This window comes from Hemiscyllium ocellatum (genome assembly GCF_020745735.1).
Source record: "Hemiscyllium ocellatum isolate sHemOce1 chromosome 27 unlocalized genomic scaffold, sHemOce1.pat.X.cur. SUPER_27_unloc_1, whole genome shotgun sequence".
Taxonomy (NCBI): domain Eukaryota; kingdom Metazoa; phylum Chordata; class Chondrichthyes; order Orectolobiformes; family Hemiscylliidae; genus Hemiscyllium; species Hemiscyllium ocellatum.
This window is the reverse complement of record NW_026867476.1, coordinates 5,746,584-5,770,592: the sequence shown is the minus strand read 5'-3', so window position 1 is coordinate 5,770,592 and position 24,009 is coordinate 5,746,584. Positions and strand designations below refer to the sequence as shown.

General features: G+C 49.5%; 4 non-coding genes across 4 annotated transcripts; all 4 read right to left on the bottom strand.

Moving 5' to 3' along the window:
• Positions 1-176: 176 nt before the first annotated feature.
• Positions 177-248, bottom strand: trnam-cau (transfer RNA methionine (anticodon CAU)). The gene has a single exon. It is a non-coding gene; the product is annotated as a tRNA-Met (tRNA).
• Positions 249-2,747: 2,499 nt separating this feature from the next.
• trnam-cau (transfer RNA methionine (anticodon CAU)) lies at positions 2,748-2,819 on the bottom strand. Its single transcript has one exon. It is a non-coding gene; the product is annotated as a tRNA-Met (tRNA).
• Positions 2,820-15,528: 12,709 nt separating this feature from the next.
• On the bottom strand, positions 15,529-15,600 carry trnam-cau (transfer RNA methionine (anticodon CAU)). The gene has a single exon. It is a non-coding gene; the product is annotated as a tRNA-Met (tRNA).
• A 3,190-nt stretch (positions 15,601-18,790) lies between these two features.
• Positions 18,791-18,862, bottom strand: trnam-cau (transfer RNA methionine (anticodon CAU)). Its single transcript has one exon. It is a non-coding gene; the product is annotated as a tRNA-Met (tRNA).
• Between the last annotated feature and the right edge of the window lie 5,147 nt (positions 18,863-24,009).

Below are 24,009 nucleotides of genomic sequence, written 5' to 3'. Positions count from 1 at the left end.
TTGGCATCGCAGAGAACTGGTTTTGCGATTCAGTTCAGAATAAAAACCGCCTAAGAACAGAATGCCACTGAGACCTCTAAAACCACGCCTCTTTCATGGAGTGGATTTGGCGAGTGCATTCGGGTAAGTCGATGCAAAGGCAGTTGGTAGAATCAGCTCGAGGTGACATTGAACAGTAGCAGAGGATGGTTTCGATCCATCGACCTCTGGGTTATGGGCCCAGCACGCTCCCGCTGCGCCACTCTGCTGCCACGCTTGACTGGCTGTCCGCAGAACACTTCAGCTTTTCATCTGGCACGCGGCATGCACGTTCGAGACTGATGTCAAAGACCTCCGCTGCTGTCGTGTAATATGCTGTTTCGCAGACGTATGGAGGCTGTGGAAATAGAAACGTTTTTACTAAATTCCCACATTCTGTTGGTCGAACTGTGATTTCACGCTGAATCACAACACGTGTCGCAGCGCAGACGGAGGCCATGCGGCCCACCTTCGCTCTGCTGGTTCTATACTTAAGCCAAGGTGTGTCTCTATTCGTTTCATTCTCTCGCCTTCTCAGCGTAAATCTGCACATCTGAACGTGACCACCGAATTCCCTTTAGTGTCCATTGAATCTTCCTCTTTGTCAATGTCCGACAGGGACTTACTGACACTAAGCACTCCCTGTACGAAAACGTTCTTCCTCCTGTCACTTTTACATTTTTTCCTGGTGACTTTAAAATTCTGCCGAATCGTTGTGGATCCTTTCAGGTGTGGGAGCATTTTCACACCATTATTTCCTGTTTCTAGGTCCCTCGTGACTTGGAAAACTTCGGTTCTCCGAGGGGAGCTGTCCCAATTTTCCAATCTACCTTGATTGCTGACATTCCCCAAACACCGCACAGCTCACGTCAACCTGTTCGACACTACATCCAACCACTTCACTTCCCTGTTTTCTGCCTTGCCCGTACTCCAGACAGCCCAACCTCGTTTCATCAAGGTGCTTTTTGAGAAAATTAATCAGGCAATTTTGCACAGGTCAAGTTGGAAAAAAACCTCGGGCTCGTCCGGGATCTCTCGCAACTCATCACACTCAGGCACCCTAAGCGAGAATGATACGCCTAGACCAACGAGCCAGAGAGCCGGCCCGGGACAAATGCCCCACACCGCTTGAGTGACCTGAGACGTGCTCACAATGAAATACATTTGAGATTGCTCTAAGAATTGCAAGCGGCAAAGAGTTTCTCGAACCGCTGTTTCTCATTCAGTCTCCCTGCTGCTGTTTGTCCCGTCACCAGGAATCGGGCTCTCTCCACTGGCAGATAATTCAACCATTTTGTTTTGAAACTCTTCTCTGACACCCGAGCGGCCAGTGACAAGCGTTGCCCTCCTCGCCATAGGATACAGAGAACAGGAGAAGACGCACATCTCCACGAGTGTATCAACTCGACTGTGCACATTGGGCCAGTATATCACTGTGAAATATTTATGCCCAAGCTTTTTTCGGAAGCAGATGAGAAGGCGAGGTGCAGACAGAGCGCTGTCATACGGGAAAGCTGCTAAAGACGACATTGAGTGAATAGGAGAGAATGGGTTATGGTCCCAACACGCACCCGTTGTGCCAGGGGTTACACTTCGGCTCCACTCTTCCTTCACTCGCAACACCCCACACCCACCTCCCATAGTGCCAAGTCGCTTTCGCCTGCAACCGCCGAATGTGTAACACCTGCCCATTTACCTGCCCCCTCCAGAATATCCAAGGGCTCAAACATACCTGCCCAAGTGAAGCAGAACTTTTGCCACAACCTAGTCCACTGCATTCGCTGCTCGCAGTGTCGTTTCCCCAATGTAGCATGAAGCATAAACTAGGTGACTGCTTCGCAGAACATTCCGGTTCTGCCCGCAGGAAAAAGGCCCTGACCTTGCGGTTGTCTGCCACTTTAACACATCACCCTGTTCCCTGGCCAACATCTCTGTCTCAGGCTTGCAGCAGTGTTCTAGCTCCAGATGAAAGAACAACACCTCATTTTCCACTTGGAGACCTTACAGCCCTCCGGTCTTCAATATCGAGTTCCAGAACTTTAGGGCTTGAACTCCCCCATGTCCTTGACCCCTACCACACAAACGACTCCTTGTTATCACCTCGTCTGCTATGACACATTACGTATTGTTAGCCACTAACAGAATCCGAGTGAAACCTTCACTCACTGAGAGTCCTCCCCACGGCCCTGAGCTGAGGGACTGCAGGCAGGGACGGTTAAAAATGAACCAGTTTTGCTCCCTCAGCCTCTCTGTCCCAGAGACACGCAGTGGGACGGCATAAACACGTAGCACCATTCTCGCGTAGACACAAGCCGTTCAGCCCATCGAGTTCATGCCGACTGCCTGTCTCTCTCTCTCTCTCTCTCTGAGGTTATTCACAATCGGTGGGATCCGTCCTAATCGTGGGGGAACTGTGTCTGAGTCGTGATGTGGTTTTTGACATGCTTGTCATTCACGTCTGAACCAGGGTAGCGAATCACTGCAGGGAATGGACGAAATCGCAAGACATTTGTTTCAACTTGACCAGCTGATTGGCATCGCAGAGAACTGGTTTTGCGATTCAGTTCAGAATAAAAACCGCCTAAGAACAGAATGCCACTGAGACCTCTAAAACCACGCCTCTTTCATGGAGTGGATTTGGCGAGTGCATTCGGGTAAGTCGATGCAAAGGCAGTTGGCAGAAGAGAGCACCGATCCAAAGGAAATCAGCTCGAGGTGACATTGAACAATAGCAGAGGATGGTTTCGATCCATCGACCTCTGGGTTATGGGCCCAGCACGCTCCCGCTGCGCCACTCTGCTGCCACGCTTGACTGGCTGTCCGCAGAACACTTCAGCTTTTCATCTGGCACGCGGCATGCACGTTCGAGACTGATGTCAAAGACCTCCGCTGCTGTCGTGTAATATGCTGTTTCGCAGACGTATGGAGGCTGTGGAAATAGAAACGTTTTTACTAAATTCCCACATTCTGTTGGTCGAACTGTGATTTCACGCTGAATCACAACACGTGTCGCAGCGCAGACGGAGGCCATGCGGCCCACCTTCGCTCTGCTGGTTCTATACTTAAGCCAAGGTGTGTCTCTATTCGTTTCATTCTCTCGCCTTCTCAGCGTAAATCTGCACATCTGAACGTGACCACCGAATTCCCTTTAGTGTCCATTGAATCTTCCTCTTTGTCAATGTCCGACAGGGACTTACTGACACTAACCACTCCCTGTACGAAAACGTTCTTCCTCCTGTCACTTTTACATTTTTTCCTGGTGACTTTAAAATTCTGCCGAATCGTTGTGGATCCTTTCAGGTGTGGGAGCATTTTCACACCATTATTTCCTGTTTCTAGGTCCCTCGTGACTTGGAAAACTTCGGTTCTCCGAGGGGAGCTGTCCCAATTTTCCAATCTACCTTGATTGCTGACATTCCCCAAACACCGCACAGCTCACGTCAACCTGTTCGACACTACATCCAACCACTTCACTTCCCTGTTTTCTGCCTTGCCCGTACTCCAGACAGCCCAACCTCGTTTCATCAAGGTGCTTTTTGAGAAAATTAATCAGGCAATTTTGCACAGGTCAAGTTGGAAAAAAACCTCGGGCTCGTCCGGGATCTCTCGCAACTCATCACACTCAGGCACCCTAAGCGAGAATGATACGCCTAGACCAACGAGCCAGAGAGCCGGCCCGGGACAAATGCCCCACACCGCTTGAGTGACCTGAGACGTGCTCACAATGAAATACATTTGAGATTGCTCTAAGAATTGCAAGCGGCAAAGAGTTTCTCGAACCGCTGTTTCTCATTCAGTCTCCCTGCTGCTGTTTGTCCCGTCACCAGGAATCGGGCTCTCTCCACTGGCAGATAATTCAACCATTTTGTTTTGAAACTCTTCTCTGACACCCGAGCAGCCAGTGACAAGCGTTGCCCTCCTCGCCATAGGATACAGAGAACAGGAGAAGACGCACATCTCCACGAGTGTATCAACTCGACTGTGCACATTGGGCCAGTATATCACTGTGAAATATTTATGCCCAAGCTTTTTTCGGAAGCAGATGAGAAGGCGAGGTGCAGACAGAGCGCTGTCATACGGGAAAGCTGCTAAAGACGACATTGAGTGAATAGGAGAGAATGGGTTATGGTCCCAACACGCACCCGTTGTGCCAGGGGTTACACTTCGGCTCCACTCTTCCTTCACTCGCAACACCCCACACCCACCCCCCATAGTGCCAAGTCGCTTTCGCCTGCAACCGCCGAATGTGTAACACCTGCCCATTTACCTGCCCCCTCCAGAATATCCAAGGGCTCAAACATACCTGCCCAAGTGAAGCAGAACTTTTGCCACAACCTAGTCCACTGCATTCGCTGCTCGCAGTGTCGTTTCCCCAATGTAGCATGAAGCATAAACTAGGTGACTGCTTCGCAGAACATCCCGGTTCTGCCCGCAGGAAAAAGGCCCTGACCTTGCGGTTGTCTGCCACTTTAACACATCACCCTGTTCCCTGGCCAACATCTCTGTCTCAGGCTTGCAGCAGTGTTCTAGCTCCAGATGAAAGAACAACACCTCATTTTCCACTTGGAGACCTTACAGCCCTCCGGTCTTCAATATCGAGTTCCAGAACTTTAGGGCTTGAACTCCCCCATGTCCTTGACCCCTACCACACAAACGACTCCTTGTTATCACCTCGTCTGCTATGACACATTACGTATTGTTAGCCACTAACAGAATCCGAGTGAAACCTTCACTCACTGAGAGTCCTCCCCACGGCCCTGAGCTGAGGGACTGCAGGCAGGGACGGTTAAAAATGAACCAGTTTTGCTCCCTCAGCCTCTCTGTCCCAGAGACACGCAGTGGGACGGCATAAACACGTAGCACCATTCTCGCGTAGACACAAGCCGTTCAGCCCATCGAGTTCATGCCGACTGCCTGTCTCTCTCTCTCTCTCTCTCTGAGGTTATTCACAATCGGTGGGATCCGTCCTAATCGTGGGGGAACTGTGTCTGAGTCGTGATGTGGTTTTTGACATGCTTGTCATTCACGTCTGAACCAGGGTAGCGAATCACTGCAGGGAATGGACGAAATCGCAAGACATTTGTTTCAACTTGACCAGCGGATTGGCATCGCAGAGAACTGGTTTTGCGATTCAGTTCAGAATAAAAACCGCCTAAGAACAGAATGCCACTGAGACCTCTAAAACCACGCCTCTTTCATGGAGTGGATTTGGCGAGTGCATTCGGGTAAGTCGATGCAAAGGCAGTTGGCAGAAGAGAGCACCGATCCAAAGGAAATCAGCTCGAGGTGACATTGAACAGTAGCAGAGGATGGTTTCGATCCACCGACCTCTGGGTTATGGGCCCAGCACGCTCCCGCTGCGCCACTCTGCTGCCACGCTTGACTGGCTGTCCGCAGAACACTTCAGCTTTTCATCTGGCACGCGGCATGCACGCTCGAGACTGATGTCAAAGACCTCCGCTGCTGTCGTGTAATATGCTGTTTCGCAGACGTATGGAGGCTGTGGAAATAGAAACGTTTTTACTAAATTCCCACATTCTGTTGGTCGAACTGTGATTTCACGCTGAATCACAACACGTGTCGCAGCGCAGACGGAGGCCATGCGGCCCACCTTCGCTCTGCTGGTTCTATACTTAAGCCAAGGTGTGTCTCTATTCGTTTCATTCTCTCGCCTTCTCAGCGTAAATCTGCACATCTGAACGTGACCACCGAATTCCCTTTAGTGTCCATTGAATCTTCCTCTTTGTCAATGTCCGACAGGGACTTACTGACACTAACCACTCCCTGTACGAAAACGTTCTTCCTCCTGTCACTTTTACATTTTTTCCTGGTGACTTTAAAATTCTGCCGAATCGTTGTGGATCCTTTCAGGTGTGGGAGCATTTTCACACCATTATTTCCTGTTTCTAGGTCCCTCGTGACTTGGAAAACTTCGGTTCTCCGAGGGGAGCTGTCCCAATTTTCCAATCTACCTTGATTGCTGACATTCCCCAAACACCGCACAGCTCACGTCAACCTGTTCGACACTACATCCAACCACTTCACTTCCCTGTTTTCTGCCTTGCCCGTACTCCAGACAGCCCAACCTCGTTTCATCAAGGTGCTTTTTGAGAAAATTAATCAGGCAATTTTGCACAGGTCAAGTTGGAAAAAAACCTCGGGCTCGTCCGGGATCTCTCGCAACTCATCACACTCAGGCACCCTAAGCGAGAATGATACGCCTAGACCAACGAGCCAGAGAGCCGGCCCGGGACAAATGCCCCACACCGCTTGAGTGACCTGAGACGTGCTCACAATGAAATACATTTGAGATTGCTCTAAGAATTGCAAGCGGCAAAGAGTTTCTCGAACCGCTGTTTCTCATTCAGTCTCCCTGCTGCTGTTTGTCCCGTCACCAGGAATCGGGCTCTCTCCACTGGCAGATAATTCAACCATTTTGTTTTGAAACTCTTCTCTGACACCCGAGCGGCCAGTGACAAGCGTTGCCCTCCTCGCCATAGGATACAGAGAACAGGAGAAGACGCACATCTCCACGAGTGTATCAACTCGACTGTGCACATTGGGCCAGTATATCACTGTGAAATATTTATGCCCAAGCTTTTTTCGGAAGCAGATGAGAAGGCGAGGTGCAGACAGAGCGCTGTCATACGGGAAAGCTGCTAAAGACGACATTGAGTGAATAGGAGAGAATGGGTTATGGTCCCAACACGCACCCGTTGTGCCAGGGGTTACACTTCGGCTCCACTCTTCCTTCACTCGCAACACCCCACACCCACCTCCCATAGTGCCAAGTCGCTTTCGCCTGCAACCGCCGAATGTGTAACACCTGCCCATTTACCTGCCCCCTCCAGAATATCCAAGGGCTCAAACATACCTGCCCAAGTGAAGCAGAACTTTTGCCACAACCTAGTCCACTGCATTCGCTGCTCGCAGTGTCGTTTCCCCAATGTAGCATGAAGCATAAACTAGGTGACTGCTTCGCAGAACATTCCGGTTCTGCCCGCAGGAAAAAGGCCCTGACCTTGCGGTTGTCTGCCACTTTAACACATCACCCTGTTCCCTGGCCAACATCTCTGTCTCAGGCTTGCAGCAGTGTTCTAGCTCCAGGTGAAAGAACAACACCTCATTTTCCACTTGGAGACCTTACAGCCCTCCGGTCTTCAATATCGAGTTCCAGAACTTTAGGGCTTGAACTCCCCCATGTCCTTGACCCCTACCACACAAACGACTCCTTGTTATCACCTCGTCTGCTATGACACATTACGTATTGTTAGCCACTAACAGAATCCGAGTGAAACCTTCACTCACTGAGAGTCCTCCCCACGGCCCTGAGCTGAGGGACTGCAGGCAGGGACGGTTAAAAATGAACCAGTTTTGCTCCCTCAGCCTCTCTGTCCCAGAGACACGCAGTGGGACGGCATAAACACGTAGCACCATTCTCGCGTAGACACAAGCCGTTCAGCCCATCGAGTTCATGCCGACTGCCTGTCTCTCTCTCTCTCTCTCTCTGAGGTTATTCACAATCGGTGGGATCCGTCCTAATCGTGGGGGAACTGTGTCTGAGTCGTGATGTGGTTTTTGACATGCTTGTCATTCACGTCTGAACCAGGGTAGCGAATCACTGCAGGGAATGGACGAAATCGCAAGACATTTGTTTCAACTTGACCAGCTGATTGGCATCGCAGAGAACTGGTTTTGCGATTCAGTTCAGAATTAAAACCGCCTAAGAACAGAATGCCACTGAGACCTCTAAAACCACGCCTCTTTCATGGAGTGGATTTGGCGAGTGCATTCGGGTAAGTCGATGCAAAGGCAGTTGGCAGAAGAGAGCACCGATCCAAAGGAAATCAGCTCGAGGTGACATTGAACAATAGTAGAGGATGGTTTCGATCCATCGACCTCTGGGTTATGGGCCCAGCACGCTCCCGCTGCGCCACTCTGCTGCCACGCTTGACTGGCTGTCCGCAGAACACTTCAGCTTTTCATCTGGCACGCGGCATGCACGTTCGAGACTGATGTCAAAGACCTCCGCTGCTGTCGTGTAATATGCTGTTTCGCAGACGTATGGAGGCTGTGGAAATAGAAACGTTTTTACTAAATTCCCACATTCTGTTGGTCGAACTGTGATTTCACGCTGAATCACAACACGTGTCGCAGCGCAGACGGAGGCCATGCGGCCCACCTTCGCTCTGCTGGTTCTATACTTAAGCCAAGGTGTGTCTCTATTCGTTTCATTTGACCACCGAATTCCCTTTAGTGTCCATTGAATCTTCCTCTTTGTCAATGTCCGACAGGGACTTACTGACACTAACCACTCCCTGTACGAAAACGTTCTTCCTCCTGTCACTTTTACATTTTTTCCTGGTGACTTTAAAATTCTGCCGAATCGTTGTGGATCCTTTCAGGTGTGGGAGCATTTTCACACCATTATTTCCTGTTTCTAGGTCCCTCGTGACTTGGAAAACTTCGGTTCTCCGAGGGGAGCTGTCCCAATTTTCCAATCTACCTTGATTGCTGACATTCCCCAAACACCGCACAGCTCACGTCAACCTGTTCGACACTACATCCAACCACTTCACTTCCCTGTTTTCTGCCTTGCCCGTACTCCAGACAGCCCAACCTCGTTTCATCAAGGTGCTTTTTGAGAAAATTAATCAGGCAATTTTGCACAGGTCAAGTTGGAAAAAAACCTCGGGCTCGTCCGGGATCTCTCGCAACTCATCACACTCAGGCACCCTAAGCGAGAATGATACGCCTAGACCAACGAGCCAGAGAGCCGGCCCGGGACAAATGCCCCACACCGCTTGAGTGACCTGAGACGTGCTCACAATGAAATACATTTGAGATTGCTCTAAGAATTGCAAGCGGCAAAGAGTTTCTCGAACCGCTGTTTCTCATTCAGTCTCCCTGCTGCTATTTGTCCCGTCACCAGGAATCGGGCTCTCTCCACTGGCAGATAATTCAACCATTTTGTTTTGAAACTCTTCTCTGACACCCGAGCGGCCAGTGACAAGCGTTGCCCTCCTCGCCATAGGATACAGAGAACAGGAGAAGACGCACATCTCCACGAGTGTATCAACTCGACTGTGCACATTGGGCCAGTATATCACTGTGAAATATTTATGCCCAAGCTTTTTTCGGAAGCAGATGAGAAGGCGAGGTGCAGACAGAGCGCTGTCATACGGGAAAGCTGCTAAAGACGACATTGAGTGAATAGGAGAGAATGGGTTATGGTCCCAACACGCACCCGTTGTGCCAGGGGTTACACTTCGGCTCCACTCTTCCTTCACTCGCAACACCCCACACCCACCTCCCATAGTGCCAAGTCGCTTTCGCCTGCAACCGCCGAATGTGTAACACCTGCCCATTTACCTGCCCCCTCCAGAATATCCAAGGGCTCAAACATACCTGCCCAAGTGAAGCAGAACTTTTGCCACAACCTAGTCCACTGCATTCGCTGCTCGCAGTGTCGTTTCCCCAATGTAGCATGAAGCATAAACTAGGTGACTGCTTCGCAGAACATCCCGGTTCTGCCCGCAGGAAAAAGGCCCTGACCTTGCGGTTGTCTGCCACTTTAACACATCACCCTGTTCCCTGGCCAACATCTCTGTCTCAGGCTTGCAGCAGTGTTCTAGCTCCAGATGAAAGAACAACACCTCATTTTCCACTTGGAGACCTTACAGCCCTCCGGTCTTCAATATCGAGTTCCAGAACTTTAGGGCTTGAACTCCCCCATGTCCTTGACCCCTACCACACAAACGACTCCTTGTTATCACCTCGTCTGCTATGACACATTACGTATTGTTAGCCACTAACAGAATCCGAGTGAAACCTTCACTCACTGAGAGTCCTCCCCACGGCCCTGAGCTGAGGGACTGCAGGCAGGGACGGTTAAAAATGAACCAGTTTTGCTCCCTCAGCCTCTCTGTCCCAGAGACACGCAGTGGGACGGCATAAACACGTAGCACCATTCTCGCGTAGACACAAGCCGTTCAGCCCATCGAGTTCATGCCGACTGCCTGTCTCTCTCTCTCTCTCTCTCTGAGGTTATTCACAATCGGTGGGATCCGTCCTAATCGTGGGGGAACTGTGTCTGAGTCGTGATGTGGTTTTTGACATGCTTGTCATTCACGTCTGAACCAGGGTAGCGAATCACTGCAGGGAATGGACGAAATCGCAAGACATTTGTTTCAACTTGACCAGCGGATTGGCATCGCAGAGAACTGGTTTTGCGATTCAGTTCAGAATAAAAACCGCATAAGAACAGAATGCCACTGAGACCTCTAAAACCACGCCTCTTTCATGGAGTGGATTTGGCGAGTGCATTCGGGTAAGTCGATGCAAAGGCAGTTGGCAGAAGAGAGCACCGATCCAAAGGAAATCAGCCCGAGGTGACATTGAACAGTAGCAGAGGATGGTTTCGATCCACCGACCTCTGGGTTATGGGCCCAGCACGCTCCCGCTGCGCCACTCTGCTGCCACGCTTGACTGGCTGTCCGCAGAACACTTCAGCTTTTCATCTGGCACGCGGCATGCACGTTCGAGACTGATGTCAAAGACCTCCGCTGCTGTCGTGTAATATGCTGTTTCGCAGACGTATGGAGGCTGTGGAAATAGAAACGTTTTTACTAAATTCCCACATTCTGTTGGTCGAACTGTGATTTCACGCTGAATCACAACACGTGTCGCAGCGCAGACGGAGGCCATGCGGCCCACCTTCGCTCTGCTGGTTCTATACTTAAGCCAAGGTGTGTCTCTATTCGTTTCATTTGACCACCGAATTCCCTTTAGTGTCCATTGAATCTTCCTCTTTGTCAATGTCCGACAGGGACTTACTGACACTAACCACTCCCTGTACGAAAACGTTCTTCCTCCTGTCACTTTTACATTTTTTCCTGGTGACTTTAAAATTCTGCCGAATCGTTGTGGATCCTTTCAGGTGTGGGAGCATTTTCACACCATTATTTCCTGTTTCTAGGTCCCTCGTGACTTGGAAAACTTCGGTTCTCCGAGGGGAGCTGTCCCAATTTTCCAATCTACCTTGATTGCTGACATTCCCCAAACACCGCACAGCTCACGTCAACCTGTTCGACACTACATCCAACCACTTCACTTCCCTGTTTTCTGCCTTGCCCGTACTCCAGACAGCCCAACCTCGTTTCATCAAGGTGCTTTTTGAGAAAATTAATCAGGCAATTTTGCACAGGTCAAGTTGGAAAAAAACCTCGGGCTCGTCCGGGATCTCTCGCAACTCATCACACTCAGGCACCCTAAGCGAGAATGATACGCCTAGACCAACGAGCCAGAGAGCCGGCCCGGGACAAATGCCCCACACCGCTTGAGTGACCTGAGACGTGCTCACAATGAAATACATTTGAGATTGCTCTAAGAATTGCAAGCGGCAAAGAGTTTCTCGAACCGCTGTTTCTCATTCAGTCTCCCTGCTGCTATTTGTCCCGTCACCAGGAATCGGGCTCTCTCCACTGGCAGATAATTCAACCATTTTGTTTTGAAACTCTTCTCTGACACCCGAGCGGCCAGTGACAAGCGTTGCCCTCCTCGCCATAGGATACAGAGAACAGGAGAAGACGCACATCTCCACGAGTGTATCAACTCGACTGTGCACATTGGGCCAGTATATCACTGTGAAATATTTATGCCCAAGCTTTTTTCGGAAGCAGATGAGAAGGCGAGGTGCAGACAGAGCGCTGTCATACGGGAAAGCTGCTAAAGACGACATTGAGTGAATAGGAGAGAATGGGTTATGGTCCCAACACGCACCCGTTGTGCCAGGGGTTACACTTCGGCTCCACTCTTCCTTCACTCGCAACACCCCACACCCACCTCCCATAGTGCCAAGTCGCTTTCGCCTGCAACCGCCGAATGTGTAACACCTGCCCATTTACCTGCCCCCTCCAGAATATCCAAGGGCTCAAACATACCTGCCCAAGTGAAGCAGAACTTTTGCCACAACCTAGTCCACTGCATTCGCTGCTCGCAGTGTCGTTTCCCCAATGTAGCATGAAGCATAAACTAGGTGACTGCTTCGCAGAACATCCCGGTTCTGCCCGCAGGAAAAAGGCCCTGACCTTGCGGTTGTCTGCCACTTTAACACATCACCCTGTTCCCTGGCCAACATCTCTGTCTCAGGCTTGCAGCAGTGTTCTAGCTCCAGATGAAAGAACAACACCTCATTTTCCACTTGGAGACCTTACAGCCCTCCGGTCTTCAATATCGAGTTCCAGAACTTTAGGGCTTGAACTCCCCCATGTCCTTGACCCCTACCACACAAACGACTCCTTGTTATCACCTCGTCTGCTATGACACATTACGTATTGTTAGCCACTAACAGAATCCGAGTGAAACCTTCACTCACTGAGAGTCCTCCCCACGGCCCTGAGCTGAGGGACTGCAGGCAGGGACGGTTAAAAATGAACCAGTTTTGCTCCCTCAGCCTCTCTGTCCCAGAGACACGCAGTGGGACGGCATAAACACGTAGCACCATTCTCGCGTAGACACAAGCCGTTCAGCCCATCGAGTTCATGCCGACTGCCTGTCTCTCTCTCTCTCTCTCTCTGAGGTTATTCACAATCGGTGGGATCCGTCCTAATCGTGGGGGAACTGTGTCTGAGTCGTGATGTGGTTTTTGACATGCTTGTCATTCACGTCTGAACCAGGGTAGCGAATCACTGCAGGGAATGGACGAAATCGCAAGACATTTGTTTCAACTTGACCAGCGGATTGGCATCGCAGAGAACTGGTTTTGCGATTCAGTTCAGAATAAAAACCGCATAAGAACAGAATGCCACTGAGACCTCTAAAACCACGCCTCTTTCATGGAGTGGATTTGGCGAGTGCATTCGGGTAAGTCGATGCAAAGGCAGTTGGCAGAAGAGAGCACCGATCCAAAGGAAATCAGCCCGAGGTGACATTGAACAGTAGCAGAGGATGGTTTCGATCCACCGACCTCTGGGTTATGGGCCCAGCACGCTCCCGCTGCGCCACTCTGCTGCCACGCTTGACTGGCTGTCCGCAGAACACTTCAGCTTTTCATCTGGCACGCGGCATGCACGCTCGAGACTGATGTCAATGACCTCCGCTGCTGTCGTGTAATATGCTGTTTCGCAGACGTATGGAGGCTGTGGAAATAGAAACGTTTTTACTAAATTCCCACATTCTGTTGGTCGAACTGTGATTTCACGCTGAATCACAACACGTGTCGCAGCGCAGACGGAGGCCATGCGGCCCACCTTCGCTCTGCTGGTTCTATACTTAAGCCAAGGTGTGTCTCTATTCGTTTCATTCTCTCGCCTTCTCAGCGTAAATCTGCACATCTGAACGTGACCACCGAATTCCCTTTAGTGTCCATTGAATCTTCCTCTTTGTCAATGTCCGACAGGGACTTACTGACACTAACCACTCCCTGTACGAAAACGTTCTTCCTCCTGTCACTTTTACATTTTTTCCTGGTGACTTTAAAATTCTGCCGAATCGTTGTGGATCCTTTCAGGTGTGGGAGCATTTTCACACCATTATTTCCTGTTTCTAGGTCCCTCGTGACTTGGAAAACTTCGGTTCTCCGAGGGGAGCTGTCCCAATTTTCCAATCTACCTTGATTGCTGACATTCCCCAAACACCGCACAGCTCACGTCAACCTGTTCGACACTACATCCAACCACTTCACTTCCCTGTTTTCTGCCTTGCCCGTACTCCAGACAGCCCAACCTCGTTTCATCAAGGTGCTTTTTGAGAAAATTAATCAGGCAATTTTGCACAGGTCAAGTTGGAAAAAAACCTCGGGCTCGTCCGGGATCTCTCGCAACTCATCACACTCAGGCACCCTAAGCGAGAATGATACGCCTAGACCAACGAGCCAGAGAGCCGGCCCAGGACAAATGCCCCACACCGCTTGAGTGACCTGAGACGTGCTCACATTGAAATACATTTGAGATTGCTCTAAGAATTGCAAGCGGCAAAGAGTTTCTCGAACCGCTGTTTCTCATTCAGTCTCCCTGCTGCTGTTTGTCCCGTCACCAGGAATCGGGCTCTCTCCACTGGCAGATAATTCAACCATTTTGTTTTGAAACTCTTCTCTGACACCCGAGCGGCCAGTGACAAGCGTTGCCCTCCTCGCCATAGGATACAGAGAACAGGAGAAGACGCACATCTCCACGAGTGTATCAACTCGACTGTGCACATTGGGCCAGTATATCACTGTGAAATATTTATGCCCAAGCTTTTTTCGGAAGCAGATGAGAAGGCGAGGTGCAGACAGAGCGCTGTCATACGGGAAAGCTGCTAAAGACGACATTGAGTGAATAGGAGAGAATGGGTTATGGTCCCAACACGCACCCGTTGTGCCAGGGGTTACACTTCGGCTCCACTCTTCCTTCACTCGCAACACCCCACACCCACCTCCCATAGTGCCAAGTCGCTTTCGCCTGCAACCGCCGAATGTGTAACACCTGCCCATTTACCTGCCCCCTCCAGAATATCCAAGGGCTCAAACATACCTGCCCAAGTGAAGCAGAACTTTTGCCACAACCTAGTCCACTGCATTCGCTGCTCGCAGTGTCGTTTCCCCAATGTAGCATGAAGCATAAACTAGGTGACTGCTTCGCAGAACATTCCGGTTCTGCCCGCAGGAAAAAGGCCCTGACCTTGCGGTTGTCTGCCACTTTAACACATCACCCTGCTCCCTGGCCAACATCTCTGTCTCAGGCTTGCAGCAGTGTTCTAGCTCCAGATGAAAGAACAACACCTCATTTTCCACTTGGAGACCTTACAGCCCTCCGGTCTTCAATATCGAGTTCCAGAACTTTAAGGCTTGAACTCCCCCATGTCCTTGACCCCTACCACACAAACGACTCCTTGTTATCACCTCGTCTGCTATGACACATTACGTATTGTTAGCCACTAACAGAATCCGAGTGAAACCTTCACTCACTGAGAGTCCTCCCCACGGCCCTGAGCTGAGGGACTGCAGGCAGGGACGGTTAAAAATGAACCAGTTTTGCTCCCTCAGCCTCTCTGTCCCAGAGACACGCAGTGGGACGGCATAAACACGTAGCACCATTCTCGCGTAGACACAAGCCGTTCAGCCCATCGAGTTCATGCCGACTGCCTGTCTCTCTCTCTCTCTCTCTCTGAGGTTATTCACAATCGGTGGGATCCGTCCTAATCGTGGGGGAACTGTGTCTGAGTCGTGATGTGGTTTTTGACATGCTTGTCATTCACGTCTGAACCAGGGTAGCGAATCACTGCAGGGAATGGACGAAATCGCAAGACATTTGTTTCAACTTGACCAGCTGATTGGCATCGCAGAGAACTGGTTTTGCGATTCAGTTCAGAATAAAAACCGCCTAAGAACAGAATGCCACTGAGACCTCTAAAACCACGCCTCTTTCATGGAGTGGATTTGGCGAGTGCATTCGGGTAAGTCGATGCAAAGGCAGTTGGCAGAAGAGAGCACCGATCCAAAGGAAATCAGCTCGAGGTGACATTGAACAATAGCAGAGGATGGTTTCGATCCATCGACCTCTGGGTTATGGGCCCAGCACGCTCCCGCTGCGCCACTCTGCTGCCACGCTTGACTGGCTGTCCGCAGAACACTTCAGCTTTTCATCTGGCACGCGGCATGCACGTTCGAGACTGATGTCAAAGACCTCCGCTGCTGTCGTGTAATATGCTGTTTCGCAGACGTATGGAGGCTGTGGAAATAGAAACGTTTTTACTAAATTCCCACATTCTGTTGGTCGAACTGTGATTTCACGCTGAATCACAACACGTGTCGCAGCGCAGACGGAGGCCATGCGGCCCACCTTCGCTCTGCTGGTTCTATACTTAAGCCAAGGTGTGTCTCTATTCGTTTCATTCTCTCACCTTCTCAGCGTAAATCTGCACATCTGAACGTGACCACCGAATTCCCTTTTGTGTCCATTGAATCTTCCTCTTTGTCAATGTCCGACAGGGACTTACTGACACTAACCACGAAAACCTTCTTCCTCCTGTCACTTTTACTTTTTTTCCTGGTGACTTTAAAATTCTGCCGAATCGTTGTGGATCCTTTCAGGTGTGGGAGCATTTTCACACCATTATTTCCTGTTTCTAGGTCCCTCGTGACTTGGAAAACTTCGGTTCTCCGAGGGGAGCTGTCCCAATTTTCCAATCTACCTTGATTGCTGACATTCCCCAAACACCGCACAGCTCACGTCAACCTGTTCGACACTACATCCAACCATTTCACTTCCCTGTTTTCTGCCTTGCCCGTACTCCAGACAGCCCAACCTCGTTTCATCAAGGTGCTTTTTGAGAAAATTAATCAGGCAATTTTGCACAGGTCAAGTTGAAAAAACACCTCGGGCTCATCCGGGATTTGAACCCGGGACCTCTCGCAACTCATCACACTCAGGCACCCTAAGCGAGAATGATACGCCTAGACCAACGAGCCAGAGAGCCGGCCCGGGACAAATGCCCCACACCGCTTGAGTGACCTGACACGTGCTCACAATGAAATACATTTGAGATTGCTCTAAGAATTGCAAGCGGCAAAGAGTTTCTCGAACCGCTGTTTCTCATTCAGTCTCCCTGCTGCTGTTTGTCCCGTCACCAGGAATCGGGCTCTCTCCACTGGCAGATAATTCAACCATTTTGTTTTGAAACTCTTCTCTGACACCCGAGCGGCCAGTGACAAGCGTTGCCCTCCTCGCCATAGGATACAGAGAACAGGAGAAGACGCACATCTCCACGAGTGTATCAACTCGACTGTGCACATTGGGCCAGTATATCACTGTGAAATATTTATGCCCAAGCTTTTTTCAGAAGCAGATGAGAAGGCGAGGTGCAGACAGAGCGCTGTCATACGGGAAAGCTGCTGAAGACGACATTGAGTGAATAGGAGAGAATGGGCTATGGTCCCAACACGCACCCGTTGTGCCAGGGGTTACACTTCGGCTCCACTCTTCCTTCACTCGCAACACCCCACACCCACCCCCCATAGTGCCAAGTCGCTTTCGCCTGCAACCGCCGAATGTGTAACACCTGCCCATTTACCTGCCCCCTCCAGAATATCCAAGGGCTCAAACATACCTGCCCAAGTGAAGCAGAACTTTTGCCACAACCTAGTCCACTGCATTCGCTGCTCGCAGTGTCGTTTCCCCAATGTAGCATGAAGCATAAACTAGGTGACTGCTTCGCAGAACATCCCGGTTCTGCCCGCAGGAAAATGGCCCTGACCTTGCGGTTGTCTGCCACTTTAACACATCACCCTGTTCCCTGGCCAACATCTCTGTCTCAGGCTTGCAGCAGTGTTCTAGCTCCAGATGAAAGAACAACACCTCATTTTCCACTTGGAGACCTTACAGCCCTCCGGTCTTCAATATCGAGTTCCAGAACTTTAGGGCTTGAACTCCCCCATGTCCTTGACCCCTACCACACAAACGACTCCTTGTTATCACCTCGTCTGCTATGACACATTACGTATTGTTAGCCACTAACAGTCTCCATGAATAGTTATTCGCCCTCTCACGCGGATCGTTATTCACTCCTACGTCCTTCCTATTGTTCTCTCTCTGAGCTGGCGGCAAACACAGCAATGTGCATTGGGGACTCTGAGCCAGCTGAAACTTACTCAGTGTGAAGTAAGTTGCACATTGCTGCAAGAATTGCAAGCAGCAAAGCGTTTCCAGAAAATCTGCTTGTCATTCTGTCCCCGGGGCGCTGATGTTTGTCTCATCCCCAGGAACTGGACTATCTCCACTGGTAGATAATTAACCCAGTTTATTTCTACTTGCACGTTGTTCTGGGAGGAGGGGGGGGCGCGGATTTAGGGTCGGGGGAGGGTAGAGTCCATTCGCTCTTCTGCTCTCTCTCTCTCTTTCTCCCTCTCTCTCTGAAACCCTTGGGGTGAGAGGTGTCAGTTATACTAATGCGGGGAACATGAACAACTTTGATTGTGAACTTTCTCCAAAGGTCTGTTATCGGAGAGATAGAAAGATGCTGTGCTGGCAGGACAGAGAGAAATGGACACCGAGGACTCTTCGCCCAGGTCAATTCACATTGTTGGTGTTCAGAAATCGTCTTCACGCAGCAATCTTACGGAAAGTCTATTGCAAAGTGGGCATCGCTTTCTTTGTTGCTACCGCGCAGCAGTTAACATCTGAGCGCCAAGTGTCCCAGATGAAGAGAATCCGAGTGAAACCTTCACTCACTGAGAGTCCTCCCCACGGCCCTGAGCTGAGGGACTGCAGGCAGGGACGGTTAAAAATGAACCAGTTTTGCTCCCTCAGCCTCTCTGTCCCAGAGACACGCAGTGGGACGGCATAAACACGTAGCACCATTCTCGCGTAGACACAAGCCGTTCAGCCCATCGAGTTCATGCCGACTGCCTGTCTCTCTCTCTCTCTCTCTCTGAGGTTATTCACAATCGGTGGGATCCGTCCTAATCGTGGGGGAACTGTGTCTGAGTCGTGATGTGGTTTTTGACATGCTTGTCATTCACGTCTGAACCAGGGTAGCGAATCACTGCAGGGAATGGACGAAATCGCAAGACATTTGTTTCAACTTGACCAGCTGATTGGCATCGCAGAGAACTGGTTTTGCGATTCAGTTCAGAATAAAAACCGCCTAAGAACAGAATGCCACTGAGACCTCTAAAACCACGCCTCTTTCATGGAGTGGATTTGGCGAGTGCATTCGGGTAAGTCGATGCAAAGGCAGTTGGCAGAAGAGAGCACCGATCCAAAGGAAATCAGCTCGAGGTGACATTGAACAATAGCAGAGGATGGTTTCGATCCATCGACCTCTGGGTTATGGGCCCAGCACGCTCCCGCTGCGCCACTCTGCTGCCACGCTTGACTGGCTGTCCGCAGAACACTTCAGCTTTTCATCTGGCACGCGGCATGCACGTTCGAGACTGATGTCAAAGACCTCCGCTGCTGTCGTGTAATATGCTGTTTCGCAGACGTACGGAGGCTGTGGAAATAGAAACGTTTTTACTAAATTCCCACATTCTGTTGGTCGAACTGTGATTTCACGCTGAATCACAACACGTGTCGCAGCGCAGACGGAGGCCATGCGGCCCACCTTCGCTCTGCTGGTTCTATACTTAAGTCAAGGTGTGTCTCTATTCGTTTCATTCTCTCGCCTTCTCAGCGTCAATCTGCACATCTGAACGTGACCACCGAATTCCCTTTTGTGTCCATTGAATCTTCCTCTTTGTCAATGTCCGACAGGGACTTACTGACACTAACCACTCCCTGTACGAAAACGTTCTTCCTCCTGTCACTTTTACTTTTATTCCTGGTGACTTTAAAATTCTGCCGAATCGTTGTGGATCCTTTCAGGTGTGGGAGCATTTTCACAATATTATTTCCTGTTTCTAGGTCCCTCGTGACTTGGAAAACTTCGGTTCTCCGAGGGGAGCTGTCCCAATTTTCCAATCTACCTTGATTGCTGACATTCCCCAAACACCGCACAGCTCACGTCAACCTGTTCCACACTATCTTCAACCATTTCACTTCCCTGTTTTCTGCCTTGTCCGTACTCCAGACAGCCCAACCTCGTTTCATCAAGGTGCGTTTTGAGAAAATTGCTCAGGCAGTTTTGCCTCAAATCGCTAGAGACCCAGGTTCAATTCCTGCCTTAGGCGACTGACTCTGTGGTGTTTGCATGTTCTCCCCGTGTCTGCGTGGGTTTCCTTCGGGTGCTCCGGTTTCCTCCCACAGTCCAAAGATGTGTGGGTCAGGTGAATTGGCCATGCTAAATTGCCCGTAGTGTTAGGTGAGGTGTAAATGTAGGGGTATGGGTGGGTTGCGCTTCCGCCGGTTGGTGTCGACTTGTTGGGCCGAAGGGCCTGTTTCCACACGGTAAGTAATCTAATCTAATCTGACACAGTATTTGTAGCAAAAGATCACAATGTCATGCAATTGAAATGATATATTGAACAAACCTAGATTGCTTTTAAGTGTGTCATCTTTAGAATGGGTTTCAGGTTTCAGTTCATTAATATATAAATCCCAGAATTCTTTTAAGTTACTGTCTCAAGATAACTGAAGGTTTTATAAAGAGGTGATATCTCAGCTCTCACAATGCATGAAAGGTGTGGTTCAAGTCTGTCTTGAGTCAGATTTGTTCTATTTCCAAGGAATTTATAAAATATTACTTGAGTGATTGCCTGCAGATTGTGCACTTTTTGAGCAAAATAGAATGTATCTACAAATATAATTTTGCAAATGCAAATTCACCCCATAGTCTTATATCTATGTGTGCATGCATGTGAGTGTATCTGAGAGAGTGTGTTTTTGCATGTGTGCATGCTTGGGTGTATAGTGTAGTGGGGTCGGGTGTATAGTGTAGTGGGGTCAGCTGTAGTGTAACGTGAATCCAAGGTCACGTGCAGCCCATCCTCGTGGGTTCCAAACTTGGCTATTAGTCTCTGCTTGGCCACGAGAAATGATTAAGCAGTTATACAACACACATTGGAGAGGGCAGAATGGGACTTGTCTTTTGATTTGCAGAAGCTGGGAGGCTTTGAATGCTTTGATCCAGGGCAAAGACAACTTGGAGGAACATTGGCTAAGAGTGATGGAGCTGGAAGCCAGGCTGCAGACATGCTGGGAAGGCAAGGAGGAAGATGGTCTTTCCCTCCGGACAGAGCCTTCTGATGGGGTGAGTGGACAGTGTTAGAAGGGTATAAGCGTGGTTCAGGCAGGTAAAGGGGATCTGAGGGAGGGCTGCAGCTGGGAGGAGCTAACTGGCTGGGTGGTGGGAGTAAGAACAACGTTAGGGAGGGGGAGGTAAAGGACAGAATAGTGACGGGGATTGTCTCCGTTCTGTGCAGTTGGCAGCAGGAGCACAGATAGCATCGGAATCAGGTGCCAGGATTCAGGAACCAATGTGCTCAGGGCTGGAGAAGTGGGAAAGGGAGGTGCAGTGGGTGTGGTCCAACAATGTCAGCAGGAGAGAGCCTCCGCTGAGGGCGCATGAGAAGTTAAAAGCTACAAAGACAAAGCAGAACCTCGAACTTCTGGGTGGGATGGTGGCTCAGTGGTTAGCAGTGCTGCTTTCTAACTCTAGGAGCCTGGGTTCGGTTCCATCCTTCGGTGACTGTGTGGAGTTTGGCATGTTCTTCCCCTTGTGTCTGGGTGTTCTGTTTTCCTCCCACAGTCCAAAGATCTGCACTTTAGGGTGGATCAGCTGTGCTAAAGTGACCAGGAATATGCAGGTGAGCTTGCATCTTTTAGAATGACCATGTTAGTTTTGGTTCCTTTGTTTGTAAATCCCAGAACTTTTTTAAACTTACATTGTCAAGATAGCTTTTAACAATAGGTGTTACCTCTAATGCATGTGTGAAATTAAATTAAAGTCTGTCTGCGTCCCAATGTTAAGTCAGACTGATTCTATTTCTAAAGTGGGAGCTACAGAATCTTACATGGATTTATGAAGTTTTTGAGTAATTCAGAGTAGAATGGACTACTGCAAGGAAGTGTACAAACAACTGACCAGGAACAGGACAGGCAACTATCAGCTGATCCGACCAAAGATCACACCTGTGAACTAATAACATTGATCAAGACTTCTGATCCAATCCTTCAGAGTTTCCTACCGCCCTCATTTCATGTGTTATCAGAAGACGACTTCTACTGCCTTCCTAACATACACAGAGCCAACACACCAGGACGTCACATAGTATCAGGCCATGGGACCCTGTGTGAGAACCTGTCTGACTATGTTGAAGCCATCTTGAAACAAATTGTGCAGGGAACCCCAAACTTCTGTTGCGACACTAAGGATTTCTTCCTGAAGCTCAGCACCCATGGACTAGTTGAATCGTGACAGACACTTGGAAGTACACAAGCATGCTCTCATAAGAATGGGGTACAATGCTCAACTCATCAACTGCCACTTCCAATGTGCTCCAGCGAGAAACTGTAATGACCTCCTTAGGAGACAGACATGGGCTGCAACCAAAATGGTACCTTTTGTTGTCCAGTACTTCTCGGGAACTGAAAAACTATGCCACGTTCTTCACAGCCTGCAACATATTAATGAGCACCTCATCACCAAGACCTTCCCCATGCCTCCACTTCTCGACTTCAAACAACCGCGAAACCTTAAACAGATAATTGTTCGCAGCAAACTGCCTGGCCTTCAGGACAACACGATACAACCCTGTCACGGCAGATGATGCAAGACGTGTTAGAGTGACAATACGATTACCACCAATTACAGGTCGGGACACCACCCACCATGAGTGCAGCAGGTACTCACGTGACTCAGCCAGCATTGTTTATCTCATACGCTGCAGGCAATGATGCCCTGAGGCATGGTATATTGGCGAGACCGAGCGGATGCTAAAGTAACGGACGAATGGACACTGTACAACAATCATCAGCCAGGAATTTTCCCTCCCAATTAGGGAACGCTACAGCAGTCTGAGACATTCAGCCTCGGATCTTCAGGTGACCATCCTCCAAGGCAGACTTCAAGACAGGCAACAACTGGAAGTGGCTGGTCAGAGATTGATAGCCAAGTTTGGTACCTATGGGGATGGCCTCAACCAGGACCTTGGGTTCATGTCACACTACAGGTGACCCCATTACACTATACACTCTCTCACACACACATGCACACAAGCATGCATTTACACAAACACATGCAGACCCTCTTTCATACACATGCACTCTCTCAAATGCTCACACACACAGACACCCCTCACAGCCTTATACCCCATTACACTCACACACCGACACAGACACAATCACTCAGTTTTCCCTGCACACGCACACATATAAGTCAGAGAGTTGAATTCGTACTTGCAGAATCACATTTTATTTTGCTCAAAAACTCATAAATACACAAGAGTCTGTAATACCATGTTAGAATTAGAATCAGCCTGATGTAACATTGGGACACAGACAGACTTTAACTTAACACCTTCAGTGGTAGGGTTCTCAGTAAGGTGGAGAAGCAGAGGAATCTTGGGGCCTATGTTCATAGCTCTTTGAAAGTTGCCACTCAGGTGGATAGAGCTTGTAAGAAGGCCTAAGGTGTATTAGCGTTCATTAGCAGAGGGATTGAACTCAAGAGTCGTGAGGTGATGTTGCAGCTGTACAGGACCCTGGTAAGGCCACATTTGGAGTACTGTGTGCATTTCTGGTCGCCTCATTTTAGGAAAGATGTGGAAGCTTTGGAGAGGGTGCAGAGGAGATTTATCAGGATGTTGCCTGGAATGGAGAATAGGTCGTATGAGGATAGGTTGAGAGTGCTAGGTCTTTTCTCATTGGAACGGCGAAGGATGAGGGGTGACTTGATAGAGGTTTATAAGATGATATGGGGAATAGGTAGAGTAGATAGTCACAGACTTTTTCCCCCGGGTACAACAGAGTGTTACAAGGGGACATAAATTTAAGGTGAAGGGTGGAAGGTATAGGGGGGATGTCAGGGATAGGTTCTTTACCCAGAGAGTGGTGGAGGCATGGAATGCGCTGCCCGTGGGAGTGGCAGAGTCAGAATCATTGGTGACCTTTAAGCGGCAATCGGATAGGTACATGGATAAGTGCTTAAGCGAGGACAAATGTTCAGCACAACATTGTGGGCCGAAGTGCCTGTTCTGTGCTGTATTATCCTATGTTCTATGCATTGTCTGGTTGAGATGACACCTATTGTTAAAAGCTCTCTTGAGAACGTAACTTTTAAAAAGTTCTGGGATTTACATATGAAGGAACCAAAACTAACATGGTCATCCTAAAAGATGATACAGATAAGCTAAATTTGTTTAATATTACATTCCATGACACTGAAATGCTGTTGCCATAGAGTCTGTATATTATGATTCTGCTCCACAACCACCCGATGAAGAAGCAGAGCTTCGAAAGCTAGTGATTCCAAATAAACCTGTTGGACTATAACTTTGCGTTGTGTGATTTTTAACTTTGAAAATCTGTCAGTAATACTAGCATCTCCATACTGCGCATGCTACTCAGTGTCAGC